The sequence below is a fragment of the Sciurus vulgaris genome (genome assembly GCF_902686455.1).
Source record: "Sciurus vulgaris genome assembly, chromosome: 5".
Classification (NCBI taxonomy): domain Eukaryota; kingdom Metazoa; phylum Chordata; class Mammalia; order Rodentia; family Sciuridae; genus Sciurus; species Sciurus vulgaris.
In genome coordinates, this window is record NC_136465.1 from 164,389,830 (window position 1) to 164,405,937 (window position 16,108).

Below are 16,108 nucleotides of genomic sequence, written 5' to 3' on the forward strand. Positions count from 1 at the left end.
CCAGGGTACAGCTACACCTTCACCCACAAGCTGGCCACTGAAGTCCTTACCTCCTTTAGGTGACAAAGCAGTGTGAGCAGCTCCCACTGAGGGCCCCGGGACCCCTTCACACCCAGGAGGAAGCTGGACCTTCTCCCTTCCCCACTGCTCTCCCCAGGTGGGTCAAGTGCACAGACTCACCAGCGAGACTGCGTGCTGATGAGGTCAGTGACAGGTCCACAGTGTGCTACCAACTGAAGCAATGACCTCGTCCTGTACCTTTACCCCCTGCAATCAGCGCTCACCTCTGCACCGTGGTCAGGGCCGAGCACTTTTTAAAGTTCAATACCAGTTAAAACAAAACAAAAACAAGGAGCCCTTTTCTGGAGGACCCTCAGCCCAACTCACAGGTCACGATCACACCACTCTCAGGCCACAGTCTTTGATCAAAAACCACTAGGCAACCCGTGGCTTCTCATGTCCACTGGCCTAGGGTTCTCCTTTATTCTTTTTCTTTCCACATAAAGGAAGAGGGGGCACAAGCTAGGACAGACAGAAACTGTCAATCCTAGAAGCTCATCATCCACAGACAATCACCGTTAGCATGCTGGTGTACTAACCTTACTGTTCCAAATATATGTTTAAAGCAAAAACTGGGCTGATAGTGTACATAATGTTTTGTGTCCTGCTTTTTGCATTTCATAAAATATCAATAAAATTTCCCTGGTCAAGGGGCTGGGGCTGTAGCTCAGACAGCACTTGCCTATCATGTGTGAGGCACTGGGTTTGATCCCCAGCACCACATAAATAAATAAAATAAAGGCATTCTGTCCATCTACAACTACAAAATGTTTTTTTTTTAATTCCTGGTCAATATTATTCTACACTTTTTAATAGCTACTTGCAGTTTCCTCTATTTTTAAACACCCAGGAACTCTAAAACTCTTCTATCTTCCTTCCTCCTCTCTGCACATATTCCCCCAAAGAATGGCACAAGTAAAAGTAGACGCCTTCCTCCAGCTACCAGATCCCAGACGCTCTCGGGGAACTCACGGTCTACGCCATTCCTCACAGCCAAGATTCATTTATAGCTTTTATTTGTTGGACGACTGTGAAAAATAACTACCTGGGGCCCACCAAGCTCCAGAGGCCCAGGACACCACCGAGCCTGCAGCGCACTGCCCCCTAATCCAGCGCATGGAGCTCAGCAGCCAAACAAAATAAGTTTAGGTGTCACAAGAGGCCTGATTTCCCCCATGAACAGATCTTGTTTTAATTATAACTGTAATCCCAGCAGCTGGGGAGGCTGAGGCAGGAGGATCGCAAGTTCAGAGCCAGCCTCAGCAACTCAGCAAGGCCCTAAGCAATGCAGCAAGACTGTAAATAATACACAAAAAAAGGGCTGGGGATGTGGTTCAGTGGCAAAGCACCCTGGGTTCAATCCCAGGCACCACATAAATATATTGAAGTATAAAACACTGAATGATTTAGGTTTTTTCTCTTTTGGTGTCCCCTTGCTAATGCTCAAACACATGCCGAGGCTGCCTTTTAAACACTGTCCCTCGGGACTGAGAAAGGAATAGTTCGTGTTCATCGGAATAATACAAGACCTTAAATTCAGATTATAAAAATCCATGATTCGGTCAGGCACATTTTTAAAAAGGAGAATAATAACTACTTAAAAAATATTATTCATATGGAATCTTTATAGCAAATACTTTGTACAGCCTGGAGCTGAACAAAGTTTAATGAGCTATTTCCTATGCTTTTCTTAGGTAGTTCAATGACTTACACCGAGTGATTTTTATGGGAGAATATCAAGTGACTAATTCAACAAATCTTCACACTTAAGAGGGAAAATCGGTTTCTACAAAATGAAATGTCCAAAAATGTCAATACTTTTTTCATGATAATGACAGTAGTTAAGAGCTTGGGGTCCAGAGATAAACTGCTTTGATCACATCCTGATCATCACTAGCTGTGGGACCAATGCCTCTGGACTTCAATTTCTTCACTGGGTTACAATGAAGATTAAATGACTTAATATATATCAATGGCTCAGAAAACTGTACTAAGCTTTCAATAAATGTTATCTCATGTTGTCATAGTTATTCACTATTAGTACACATTTAAAAAAATTTTGGGTAGTTGTAGATGGACAGAATGCCTTTATTTTTATGCAGTGCTAAGTAAGGATCAAACCCAGTGCCTCAAACATGCTAGGAAGGCACTCTGCCACTGAGCTACTGCCCCAGTTCTAGCACACATTTTTATAAAAGGCTCAAAAGCTAATTCCTACCTCATTCTCCTCTTACAAATAAACATGCTATGTAACACAGTCACAAAAATGCTGTACACTGCTGTACTGAATCCCTGGTTTATGATTTTCAGATGAGCTGAAATTATCAAGTTGGAAAGATAAAGACATGGGATTTGAATTCAGGACTTTGACTAACCCCAGTTAGCGATATGAAGCCACCGCAGTTATTCTCTGGTATGATCTACCAGCGTGTGTGGCCATGGGTACAAGGTCTCACCTCTGATTCACAGGTGAACTCTCTGCATTATCTTCTATTACTCAATAAATAAATGTTTTCTGAAGACCCAGAAACATAACCATAGCATAAACTGCCTTGGTGATAAGTGTCAGACGAAGGGCTACAGAAGTTCCTTTTCCCACACTGCTCGGACCTTCTCAAACCTTACTATGCTCATTTACGTGAAGGTCATCCTTTTCGAAAGCTCCATGAGCTTTTGTAACAAATTCTATATATTCCCCACTCAGTATCTGACAAATGTGTATGTGACAATATGTATTTGCTCAGCAACTAAATGAATAACTGAAATGATCGTGAGCCGAACCTCAAGGAACAATTAAGATTTAGAGACGGGGGAAGAAGAGAAAGTGCAAGTAACACGGTGAACAGCAGCCAGGTGGGAACCTGCGGAGACGTGGACAGTCCAGTAGAAGCGTCACACGACCATGTAGCAAGCGGCCATGGGGCAGATCTGCCACTCCTGACCAGGCGGCTTAGGACTTGGTTTTCTAAACTAGGTCAACTGTTTATAAACATTTATTTAATATTTTTTATGTTGTTTATGGACCTTTATTTTATTTATTTACATGCAGTGCTGAGAATTGAACTCAGTGCCTCACACATGCTAGGCAAGCGCTCGACCACTGAGCTACAGCCGCTAAACATTTATTTTTAAGCAGAGCAACACTTTGATCAAATTAAGCCTTATGTGAAATCCCGATACACAAAACAGTTGTGTGAACTCAAAGAACATCAGTTCCAGCACCTTATCTTCCAGAAGCCCTGTCGTCACCTTACCTGACCCCAGAAGACACCGACACACCCCTCCTCAGAGTTGGGAAAGACTGGGCTGGAAGAAGTCAGAAAGCACAAACATCGAAGCGCCCAAGGCATTCACCTCTGGGGAACCAGGTCCGCCCAGGTGGGAGAAGGGAGTGAAGCAGCAGGTTCAACGTCTTTAAATGTCCCACCACCCGCTAAAGCATTGCTGCCCTACAGCAGGACATTCTCTTGACAAAAGGACATTGCAACGAAGTGTGTGCATAATACTTCCCCATATTTGGAATTTTTTCCTTAGAGTAAATTGATACAAGTTAATAGATTCCATTCAGCCCTGTGGTGCACTGCTTAAAACAGGACTCTGGAACACAAAAATACCAAATTCCATGAGTAGTTTTTAAAAACCATCATCTATTAGCAAGATTTGACTCTAGCATTCTAGTTTAAGATGTGTATGCATGTTTCTGTATAAAATCTTACTTACAAAACTAATTAGGAAAATTTCCACACCTCCAAAGTGCACTACAATAAACCTGAATCAGAACTGAAATCTCTCTACCTTTCATGAATTTTTCATAACTTCTCTTGCCACTTATCAGAACGATACACTGGAATTTTCCTTTCGTGGTTGGGTTTCACAATTAATTCTATGAAGTCACAGCACTGACAGTAGATTGTCTGGCAACAAACTGACATCATTAAATTCTTTGTAAGTTCTTTGAGGCATATGGATGTTCGATTTTTCCTTCTAAGAGCAAAATCTACTTCCTCTTGTCTCTCATGATTGATATGTTTTAATCTAATTTATCCCCTTTGTCCCCAGAAGCTTTCTAAAACTACCTTTGGGTGAGAAATTACTCAGAGAAATGCCTGTAAGTTCAAACAAAATATAAAATGATTGCTGGGCCGGGCGTGGTGACGCACACCTATAATCCTGGAGACTCTGGAGGCTGAGACAGGAGGATCTCAAGTTCAAGGTCAGCCTCAGCAACTTAGCATGACTGGCCTCAAAATAAAAAAAAAATAAAAAGGGTTGGGGATGCAGATCAGCAGTAAAGCCCCTGGGTTCAATCCCCACTGGTAAAAAATAAATAAATACATAAATTGTTGGATTTCCAGTTCCTGTGAACTCCCTGTGCTGTCTCCCTGTACCCTTTGGGAGGAGAAACACCAAAACCAGGAAACTTATTGGCTTTTTTCCCTTAGCTCTACTACTCTTTTAATATTAGAGTAAAATTTGTTAAATTACCTTTTAAATAAGTGGATTATTTCTATCACTAATATGACTTCAATGGAGAAAAAAATTCTAATAAAAATTTTCTTTGTCCAAAAACAAGTTATTACTAGATACAGCAAAGCCACCTCCACAACTTCATAACATTTCTATTAAAGGTATATAACTAGGCTGTATCAACAAAAACTTGCTTCATCTCCCACATATACCAGGCACCTTGCTGCTCACAAGATTCACTGTCAAGACAAAAGTGAGACCTGTTCTCAGCGCTTGCCAAGACAAAAGTGAGACCTGTTCTCAGCGCTTGCCTTCGTGATGCAAAGGTAGGCAAGGAATCTTGATGCAACGAAAGGTTCTAATAACAAAAACAATGGAAAGCTGCTGTAGAATGGACTGGAACCAGATTTTAGAATACCTGGAACAGGAGGCCAAGAGATTTGAGGTTTGTACGTGAGCTGAAAGACTCAGCACTGAATGAGACCTTCAAAAATATGAATCTAATCAGGCCTGACTAAATGCAATGCCTTCTCATTTCCTCTGAGATAAATCCAAACTTTCGTAAGGTTAACTCGGTCCTGCATAAACAACCCCACCCACCCTCACAGAGTAAGTATCTATGCGTGACACAGCCTTTCTATTTTTTTCTTCTATTTTATTTCTTTTTAAAAACAAGCTGGTTTGCTAGGCACAGTGGTGCACACTCATGGTCCTAGTGGCTCGGGAGGCTGAAGCAAGAGGATGGCGAGTTCAAGGCCAGCCTCAGCAACTTAGCGAGGACCTCAACAACTTGGAAAGGCCCCATCTTAAAAAATAAAGGGATTGGGGATGTGGCTCAGAGATTAAGTGACCTGAGGTTCAATCCCCAGTACCAGTACACACACACGTGCACTGGTCACACAACCCACTAAACTAATGTCACAAAACACTAGAAGGCGTCTGCAATTAGAAAAGTTCCACTCTCAGGCCTGCACACTCTCTTCCCTTTTACCTGGCTTCTCCTGATTGTGCTCTTGATCTTGGCTCTTAGCCATCACTTTCCTGGCCTCTGAGATTCACTCCCCTCTTCTGGTCCCAAAGTTCTAGGCTGTAAACTCAGGGTAACAAGGACCCGTTCTTGACTGCCACTGAATCCCCAGAGCCTAGCCTCGTGCCTGTTAACATATTAGACACTCAGTAAATATCTGAGTAGTAACACAAGGAAATGGACTTGAATAATCTATGTATTTAACCACATAATGAAATGGTCACTCACTTTAAAAGTTTTTAAAGAGGTTTAGTCCTTTCCAAGAAAATTCTAATGGCAGTTCCTTTTGTGAATGGTGACTGATTTCCTAGGCCAGTCCACAAAACCCTTTTACCCACAACACGACTGATGAGGAACCTGCTTACATCCCTCTCTGCAACAGCAACACAACTTTCACACATCTAAGAAAGAGAAAACGAGATTGGATGGATACTTCTTTCCCTCCGTCCCTATCATTATTTTCTCCTACGATGACTTATCTAGTTACTAGGACAGGGATAAAGGTCAATATTCCAGACAGGCTCTCACTGGCTCTTTCTGCACTCACATGCCCTTTGAGAAAGTTTTCCTTTCCATTCCAACTCCTATGAGAAAACTCCTTAGGGCAGGACTTTCCTTCCTGCAAGGGAAACCCGAAGATTTTCATCTGAGTAAATTGAGAGGAAACAGCTGGCACAGTGTTGCAAACCTGTAATTCCAGGTGCTTGGAAAGCTGAGACAGGAGAATCACAAGTTTGAACCCAGCCTGGGCAACAGAGCAAGACCCTGTCTCCAAATAAAAGTTTTTCAAAAGGTCTAGGGACACAGCGCAGTGGTAAGAGTGCTTGCCTTCCACTCCCCAAGGCCCTGGGTTCAACCCCCAATATCACTCCCCACTGCAAAAAACAAAACAAAACAAAAAAAACTCAATAGGTAAAAGAAAGCAAAAACACAGGCTACAGCCTGAAAATGTCAACTTTATTCTTCTAGTAAAGGCAGAAAAGGGATACCTGATGTTTCTACTGTTTCTAACTGACAGGTTGAGGTAGAGTTTTAGGATGCACACAGGGGCACTCTACCACTGAGCAACATCCCAGCCCTTTTGTATATTTTATTTAGATACAGGGTCTAAGTTGCTTAAGGCTGGCTAAGTTGCTAAATTGCTGAAGCTGGCTTTGAACTCCTGATCCTCCTGCCTCAGCCTCCTGAGCTGCTAGGATTACAGGCAGGCGTGCACCACTGCACCCCCCGGCCCTTGTTATCTTTTATGTTGAGAAGACAGGGACTCACTGAGTTGCCCAGGGTGGCCTTGACTTGAGCTCCTCCTGCTTCTGCCTCTGCCTCCCAAATAGCTGGGATCAACGGGCTCTGTACTTCACACACTTTTAATCAGTTGCTTATCCACTGTTTCCACTTCAATATTTTTATTTTCTATCAAGTTTCTGAAATTTGGTGAGTACACTTTGAAAGAGTGACAAAGATTCTTTGCATGACCAAACTCTAATCAAACTCCTGAACCTTCTCCTAGGGCCATCTGTGCACATTGTAAAATTCAGTTTTCGCAAAGAATCCTGCTAAGTCAGTTTAACCAGAAACTCCCACCCTGCCTATCTAATCAGGCTTCTCCTCCACCATCCCCCAGGTGACTGATCATGAGGCCTGTCTCTGGCAAAAATACTGTTAGCTTGGTCTAGCCAGAAGCCCCCCGACCCCTGATGTTTCCCCTCTGTACTTCTCATACAGACTTTGAAATTTTTATTTTATTAATTTTTTTTTCAGTGTTTGGGATCCAACCTAGGGCCTCAAACATACCATCCGGCCACACCCTCGCCTCCCCGCTAGAACTTCCCCATCCACTCTGCTCCTGGGATATCAACTCCCGAGCCGGCACTGTATTCAGAGGTGAACCCAGTCTCTCTCCCCCACTGCAACAGCCCACTGCATGGTCCCTACATATCTATTTTGATGGTCCCAAACAGTCTTCTCACCATACTTTAACATGTATTATTGAACCACTTTTTTATTAGATCAGTGCGAAAATGAGCTTGAATTCTTGTAAGTGCCATCAAAGTAATTTTCGCTACCATCTGCTGCACTGGTGCATACTGAGAAGTTAACAACTGCAATAAGCATAACAGTGCTCGATCACCTGGAAAGTGGCTCTTCAATGCCCTCAAGAATATTTACCACCCATATATGAACATAGTTGTACTAAAAAATGACACAAACTGAGGAAAATAAGACCCTCCACTTTGCTGAGAAGTTAAGCATATAAAATTGAGTTATTTAGTTGAATAATCTATTATTAGTTCATTTAGCTGGACACCAATAAAAATTATCTGGAATTAAAGTGATTACTGGGACTTTTCAAGCTCTGCACAGAATATGTGAAAATGGCAAGTGCAGGTTAGCTCTCTTGACTCAGGTCAGGACCACAACCTCTGTGGCTTTTCTCACAATACCAGAAAAACGGAAGAGGGACAGTAAAATGCCAAGAAGTAATAGGCAGGGTATTGTGAAAGGCTTAAATGGCACTACTCGGCATTTACCCAAGTACTGTGTAAGCAATACAGGTGTAAGCATTACAGGTTTTGATATGGTGTTTTGTTTTGTTTTGTTAAATCAAAGCTAGTTCCCAAACCTAGAATTTTTTTTTTTTTTTAACAAATGAGCACCGAAACTCAACAGTAAAAAGTCTAACAACCCAATGGCAAAGGATTTGAATAGCTATTTCTCCCAAAAAAGATGCCCAAATGACCAATAAGCATATGAAAAGATGATGCCTGATATCCCTATCATTAGGGAAATGCAAATTAAAACCACAAAGAGATACCACTTCCCTAGTGGGGAGTTGAAGGAACAGGGAATCCTCATACACTGCCTGGAGGGAATTCAAAAGGGTACAGCTGCTTTGGTAAAGCCTGAGAGTTTTTCAGAAAGTTAAAAGTAGAGCGATTCCACTCCTAGGTATATGTCCAAGAGCACTCAAAGCATATGTCCGCAAATATTCATAGCAGCATCGTATTCAATAAATAAAACCAAACAACCCAAATGTACAGTAACTGATGGAACTGATGGAGCAAAAGGTGGAACTGCGACACATCAGAGAATCATCCCGCTAATTAAAAAGATAACGTACTAATAATACTAAAGCATGAATGAACCTTGAAAACACTATGCTATGTGACAAAAAGACACACGTCGTTGATTCCAGTTATGTGAAAGGTCCACAGTAGGCGACCCCTGGGGACAGAAAGCAGATTAGTGGTTGCCAGGGGGTGGGGTCGAGGGGAAGCGAGCGGTCCCTGCTAACGGGTCCAGGGTTTCCCTGCGGGAGGATGAAAACGCTCTGAATAGCGGTGACAGTTGCGAAACTCAGTGGAAACACCAAAATCCACACTCTCCGGGGACGAGTCTGAGCGTACGTGGAGTGTATCTCCATTTTAAAATCAATCATTTACAAAATGATGGCAAGTGTAACAGCCACTTAAACCGAACACCTAAGTCACATCCAGAAATGTGGCATCTCCTTCCAGACGCGAGCGCCGGGTTTCCTCCTTTGATCGAGATACACTTACGGTACCGACATAGGGACAAGAAGCGGGTGACCGCCCCGAAGCCGGACTCGGTGCGCCGAGCCCGCCCGCCCGCATCCGCATCCGCGCTCGGGCCGGGGCTGCGGGTCGCGCGGCGGGTCCGCGGCGGCGGCGTGGCGGGTGGCGCCGCGGGAGCGGGGTGCGCGCCCGCCCGGCCCCGCCGGCCCCGCCCCACGTCCCTCCAACACCTGGGATGCGCCGAGCCCCGCGCCGCGGCCGAAGCCCGGACTTCGCCTCCACGACCACCTGCCGGGGCGGCGGCCGGCGCAGCGAGGCCGGCTCTGCCACCCGGCCGCGGCGCCGGGCGCGCGGGGAAGGGGCATTCACCTAGAGCCGGCCCCGGCGGCGGGGCGGGCGGCGGCTCGGGCCCGCGGTCCTTCCTGCTCGCGCGCCTCCGGGCGCCGTCGCGGCCCCGCGCTGACAGCCGGCGCCCGCGGCCCGCCCCGCCCGGCCCGCGCAGGCGCACGCCCCGCCCGCCGCCCGCGCTGGTGATGTGGCCGCCCCGCGGCGACCCGGCCGCCGGCACCGCCCCCGGACCCACGAGCTCGGCTGCGTAGGATGCTCGCCCGGGGCCGCGCGGGAAAAGGGCGCGGCGGTCGCGGTGGACCGCGGTCCCGCGCGCCGCCCGCGCCGGCGTCCGAACCCCGGAGTCCGCGACTCACGCTTTCCGCTCTCAGACCCTCTGTTGGGCTGCGTTGGTGTTTCTTGCGGACTGGGCTTAAAACCAAGGCACATGTGACTCTGTGCGTGCTTTTCCGCCGCGCAGCGCAACGCAGCGCAGAGCGTGGGCGGTGCAGGAGCCGAGGTCCAAGGAAAGGGGATGAGCCCCAGCGCAGCCCACCGCACCTTCCTTGTGCGAGGGAGGGTGGGAGCAGGGTGCCAAGGTTTCCGCTTGCCCACACCCCCTGTTAACATCTAGGTAAGAGGGAAGGCTCCTTTTTCGAACAACTAATGGGCACCTATTGTATGTGATTCAGGTAATGGGATATGCCCTAGGGAAACTCGAGCCGAACTCACACTTAATCTGAAGGGAAGACTCTCATTTTAAAAACCAGGCAGTGATGACTGTTATACTAAAATCACAGCTTGCACCAATTCTGAGTTACACCATGATTTAATGGGTTTTCAGGTGATGAAGGGCTCCAGTAAATGTTTATCCAGGATTTCCCCTCTTCTGCTTTACAATCGAACTTTGAACTTTGACCTTGACCTTCAGGGTGAAGGGCTCATCTGTATCACTCTTGGTCATTTGAAATCATATATAGATGCATATACTGGTGGTTTTCGCAACACCTTTTAAGAAATTTTCAAACACCTTTAGAAATGAATGTTCCATTGCAAACAATATGATGGGTGTTAAATAATAATTGCAGGAAGCCATTATTTTGAAAGAGACTCCGGCACAGGGCCCTGAGAGCAGGCTAAAAATGAAAATGGAATGGGTAAAGTTCCCTGTTACCAAGATGAAGCCAAACTATTTGACCTTAGGAGAAACAGCGGTTTTGATTGGCATGACAAGGAAGTGGTGTTTGCCTTAATCCTTGCACAAAAAAGGTAACCCCAAGTAACCTGAAGTTAATCAAATTGTTTTTCTTTTATTCTGTCTCCTTGTCCCCACCTTACAAGAAAAATCAATCTGCTCTTCTTTTTTTTCCTTTCTTCAGCCCTTTTGTGTCTATAAAACAAACCTTATCTGCTTGGCTTATGGGCTTATTCTATTTTGTGGAATAAAATGTTGACCAGTTCTACAATCAGAAAATAAAGCCCATTAAAACAGTTAAGTAAATTGTTGTCATTTTGTCCTTGGACGTAGGAAAGCAGTGTTTTGACTGCATTTCCAACTCTTAATATTTTTTTTAACTACTCAACACTAGAAAGTAACTAGCTGCTTTTGAAAATTGCCAGAAGTTCCAGCTTAATAGGTGTTCCTTCTCCCGGGGTCATGTATCTTTCAAGATTCTACACAGAGCACAAGAGGAGAAAGCCACCTCTATTGGTTTTGAAACTTCTATCACTGTTTTTCCCTGAGCAAGTTGATGGTTTCTACCACACTTCATTTCAATTGATTGGCATATGGCAGGCAGCTTTCTACTTAATTCTTCATTCTGTGTATCACCATGTAGTGTTGTCGTGAGCTATGTCATTAATACAGACTGGACATGTTTGTGTCTTTCCACAATGTCAGAATTTATTGACTAACAATCATTTCATAAGCTGTGTCCATTTCATCAGCTTTAATTCACAGAGTACCCATGGTTAATGTGGTGTTATGACAGTGGCTATCACAGATTCTTTTATTCCGTGCCAATTTTAATTATGAATCTCTGTAACACTAGAGATACTTTACACAATGATATATAGGTTGCAGAACGGCTAATAAAGGATTAATAGTGGCCACAGGGTTTAGAGATGTAACTAAAAGCAGAGGCAGAGAGCTGACAGAGAACACTGGAGGTATTCTGGAAAGGTAAGAACCAGCCTTGGAAATTTCTGGAGGCATGGAGCTCCTCAGGTCTTGGGGAGCTGGTCAAGGCATAGAGACAGGTAGTTTCCAAGTGGGCTACATCAAGAAGTGAGATCAACCTTGGCCTATACCCAAAGGATCTAAAATCAGCATACTACAGAGATACAGCCACATCAATGTTCATAGCTGCTCAATTCACAATAGCCAGACTGTGGAACCAACCTAGATGCCCTTCAATTGACGAGTGGATAAAGAAACTGTGGTATATATACACAATGGAATATTACTCAGCCATAAAGAATGACAAAATTATGGCATTTGCAGGCAAATGGATGAAATTGGAGAATATCATGCTAAGTGAGATAAGCCAATCTCAAAAAGACAAGGGACGAATGATATCGCTAATAAGTGGAGGATGACACATAATGGGGGGGAGGGAAGGGTTAGTGTTAGGGTTAGAGTTAGGGTTAGGGAGGGGGGCAAGTATGGAGGAAGAAAGTACTGTATAGAGGGTAAAGAGGGGTGGGAGGGGTGGGGGAAGGGGAAAAAATAACAGAATGAATCAAACAACATTACTGTATGTGGATTTATGATTACACAAATGGTATGCCTTTGCGCCATGTACAAACAGAGAGGCAACATGTATCCCATTTGTTTACAATAAAATAAAAAAATAAAAAAAAAAGAAGTGAGATCAAGTAGCCAAGTACAGTGGTACACACTTGTAATCCCAGAGACTTGGGAGGCTGAGGCAGGAGGATCGAGAGTTCAAAGCCAGCCTCAGCAAAAGCGAGGCGCTAAGCAATTCAGTGAGCTCCTGTCTCTAAATAAAATACAAAATAGAACTGGGATAGGGCTGGAGTTGTGGCTCAGTGGTAGCTTGTGTGCCTAGCATGTGTGAGGTACTGGATTTGATCCTTGGCATCACATAAAAATAAATAAATAAAATAAAGATGTTGTGTCCATCTACAACTAAAAAAAAAAAAAATTTTAAATAGTGCTGGGAATGTGGCTCAGTGGTCCAATGCCCCAGAGTTCAATCCCTGGAACAAAAAAATTTAAAAAAGGTGACGTCAAACTGAGATACAGCCCCAGAGACAGAGTTGGGTTGTCACCTGTGGATCTCAGGTATATGAAAGATGACAGGTTAATGTTACCATCTTAGATGCCCGTCTTATGTGTTTCAGGTGAGGGGGTTGCATCAGTCTGGTGTGTTTGGTAAGCTCTTGGGCCTGGTTTCTTAAACATGGATTTGATACACCCTGCATCCTAATGCCTCAGATTTAATTCAGTAAGTTCAGAGGTGGTGATTTTTACTAGCATGATGTTTTAGTCAGCTTTTTCGTTGGTGTAACCTAAAGACCAGACAAGAACACCTTAGAGGAGGAAAAGTTTATTTTGGCTCATGGTTTCAGAGGCTCAGTCCACAGTTGACTGACTCCACAGCTGTTGGCCTGAGAGGCAGCACATCATGGCAGAAAGACATCATGGAGGAAAGCAGCTGAGGACACGGCCACCTGGAGGCAGAGAGAAAACTCGACTCACAGGGACAAAATGTAAACCCCAAAGGCATGTCCCCAGTTCCCTACTTTCTCCAGTCACACCCCATCTGCCTATAGTTACCACCCAGTTAATCCATATCAGTGGGTTAACCCACTGATTAGGTTAAGGCTCTCACAGCCTAACCATTTCATCTCTAACCGTTCTTGCATTGTCTCACACATGAGCTTTTGGGGGACACCACATACCCAAACCATAACATATGACTATTTATCAGATCGTGCCTTATGATTGTGCTGTGCACCTGGGGTTATTCTTTTTCATAAGTTCTGTATGTCGAATAGCTGGTGTTTATTTGCCTAGACAGGTTACCAAGTCGTTCTGCCTAAGTGCCTGTACTCAAAACGAGTAGCTCATGGCAAACTGCTGCTTTATAAAAAGGAATGACTCCGGGTTAGGCACGGTCTGAAGACTGCTGTTCTACACAACCTGGAGTAACTCCGAATAGGGTGCAGCTTGTTTTCCCCAAGTGTGTATTTTTGAGGTCTGTTAATCTTCGAGTCGGAACTGAAATGTAAATTAAATTTCAGCCCTGAAAATAACTCGGGTTGGAATCAGGTGAAGAAACTACCCCTGCTGCACAGCAAGTTCTGAAGTGTCCAGGCAAAATAATTGCATTACTTCTTCATCTGACAGCTGACCACTTCAAATGTAAAGCAGGAGGCACAGAATTGAGGCCAGGGAGTAATCCCTACCGTGATGATTGCCAGAAGAAAACCTGGAGTTACAAGTATGTAACAAAGGGCCTGCCTGCTCCCGGCAAGCAAGGAAGTGACATTTAATCTGAGCCTTGAAGAACAGGAAGGAGAAGGACAGAGAAGGGTTGAGGGCAAGGGAGTAGCACTTGCCAGGCCCCTGGTAGGAAGTGCTCTGCCTGGTCAGGCCTTGGGCAAAAGCCATCATGGTTAGAGTGAGACGGCCAGTCCTGAAGGAGGTGTGGGGCAGGACCCTGAGGGTCACGCTGAGGTCTTTGAAGTTGAGCCAAAAGACAAGAGGAAGTCACTGAAGAGTTGGAGAGGGTCCACCTGGATGTGATCAGAGTTGTGTTTGTAAAAGAGTATGCTGGCGGCGATGTGGGGGGTCAATAAGAAGGGGGCAACATGGATGCCTGGAAACCAGTTTGTGAGCCGTTGAACTTAGGAGGAGATTGTGGATTGGAGACACGGATCGGGGTTAAAACTGTGAGGACTCCACCGGTTCTGGGTGAGCAGTGGAGGAGGAAAGGCGCCCCAAACTGGCTTCTGCGTTTCTAATTGGCATGGATGCCATTCTTTGAGGTGGGAAGTGTACAGGGGGAGGCTGGAAGGGGACAATTTTGAGTTGCCTTAGATCTGTTGTGTTCGCTGTCATTCAAGTGAAGTTGCTGAGTATATATTTAGAAAACAAATCTGGCACTCAAAGAGAGATTTGGACAGAGATGACATCAAAACTAAACGTGGGGGAAGCAAGTTATAGGTAGGAATGTGACCTTAGGACTTTGGAGACAGCTTGAGCAGAAGCAAAGGGAACCTAATACTGTGTGTGAGGCACTTCACAGAGATGACTCTAGTTAGTTCTCACACCTCATGAAGATAGTACTATGATTCCATTTTTCATGTGAGGGAACCAAAGTTTAAATCTTTGCTTGGAGGGGAGAGGGCATGGGGGTAGGAAGAGTAGAATGAATCTGACATCACTGCCCTACGTGCATGTGTGATTACATGACTGTGTAACTCTACATCATGTACAACCAGAAGAATGAGAAGTTATACTCCGTTTATGTATGATGTGTCAAAATGCATTCTACCGTCATGTGTAACTAATTAAAACAAATAAAAATAAATAAATCCTTGCTCAGAATTACTCAATCCCCAAGCTTCAACTCAGTCCCATTAAATAAGAACCTCTGTGGATGATCCTGATGATTAGCGAGGTTCAAGAACCACAGTGTGGACTACCTAAAAGGGGTGCCACCAACTATATAAAATGTCCCCCAAAGAAAAAGCATTAGAGGTAGTCATCATTCAGGGAATACACAGTCCTGCAAATGTTCCAGACACATGGTCTAGTTTCTGCCCCTAGCCCCATCATCAGCGCCTTCCTCGGGTCTCTAGAACCTTCATTTGTGCCTAGTTATTGTGGGACTCTCATATGCCAAATATGGGTCATCATTCATTTGCAAATATTTATTGAGCACTTAACTAAATTCCATTCTCTGTCCTGTGCTCTGAAAATACATCCGTGAGCAAATTAAACAAATGCCTGCCTTGTAAAAGAGTTCCTGCTCCTAAAGCAGGGCTAGGGGCCTCAAGAGCTTCTGGGCAGGGTGGGGAGACTGTGCGGAGGAGGGGGCACCGCTCTGTGTGATAGTCCTGGGAGACGTTGATGGTTTGAAGGAAAGGAGCGTGTGAGCAGTTATGATACATGGGGAAGTACAGCATGCGTGTGGTGTTGAAGAGAGGGCAGGAGTCCTGTGGTCTGGAGCACAGTGGCAGCAGGTGCAGCGAGAAATGGCTGGGGGCAGGGAAGGAAGCTCCCCAGCCTGGTCAAGGCCTTTGGCTTTGACCCTGGGGGAGACAGACTTGCTAAAAGGATCTGAGTGGAAGTGGCCCACTCTGACTTAAGTTTCTGTGGGGTCACTGTGGCGAGCTGACCAAAGGAGCCAAGGGTGCAGGACCCATAAGGAGGCTTCAACTGACCCAGGTGAGCGGGAGGTGGCCCGGATCTGGGTGGCTGCCCCTAAACAGGAAGAAGGGTGGACTCTGGATCCGTTGGTTCGAGTGGAGCCAAAGGAGAGCATTTGCTTGTGGGTTAAGTGTGGGTTAGGAGGGGAAGGGAGGAGTCGAGTGGCCTCTGAGGTTTTTGGTTCAGCCACTAGAAGAACGGAATTCCCGCAGCTGTAATGGGAGTGAGTGTGGCAATAAAGTCACGGGACTGTGATCACCCTTGTTGTCGGGATGAGGAACTGAGCCTTAC

The 16,108-nt window shown here is 45.2% G+C and overlaps 1 protein-coding gene across 5 annotated transcripts in view; it reads right to left on the reverse strand.

Moving 5' to 3' along the window:
• Positions 1–9,928, reverse strand: part of SLC41A2 (solute carrier family 41 member 2) — a 116,947-nt gene extending 107,019 nt beyond the window's left edge. For 2 of the 5 annotated variants that reach the window (XM_079140438.1, XM_079140439.1), the window contains exon 1: positions 51–373. The gene's annotated coding sequence lies outside the window, so the exon portion shown is untranslated. Of the gene's footprint in view, positions 1–50; positions 380–9,791 lie in introns of those variants that run through there. The other 3 variants (XM_079140440.1, XM_079140442.1, XM_079140441.1) reach the window with 3 other exon arrangements.
• Positions 9,929–16,108: the final 6,180 nt, after the last annotated feature.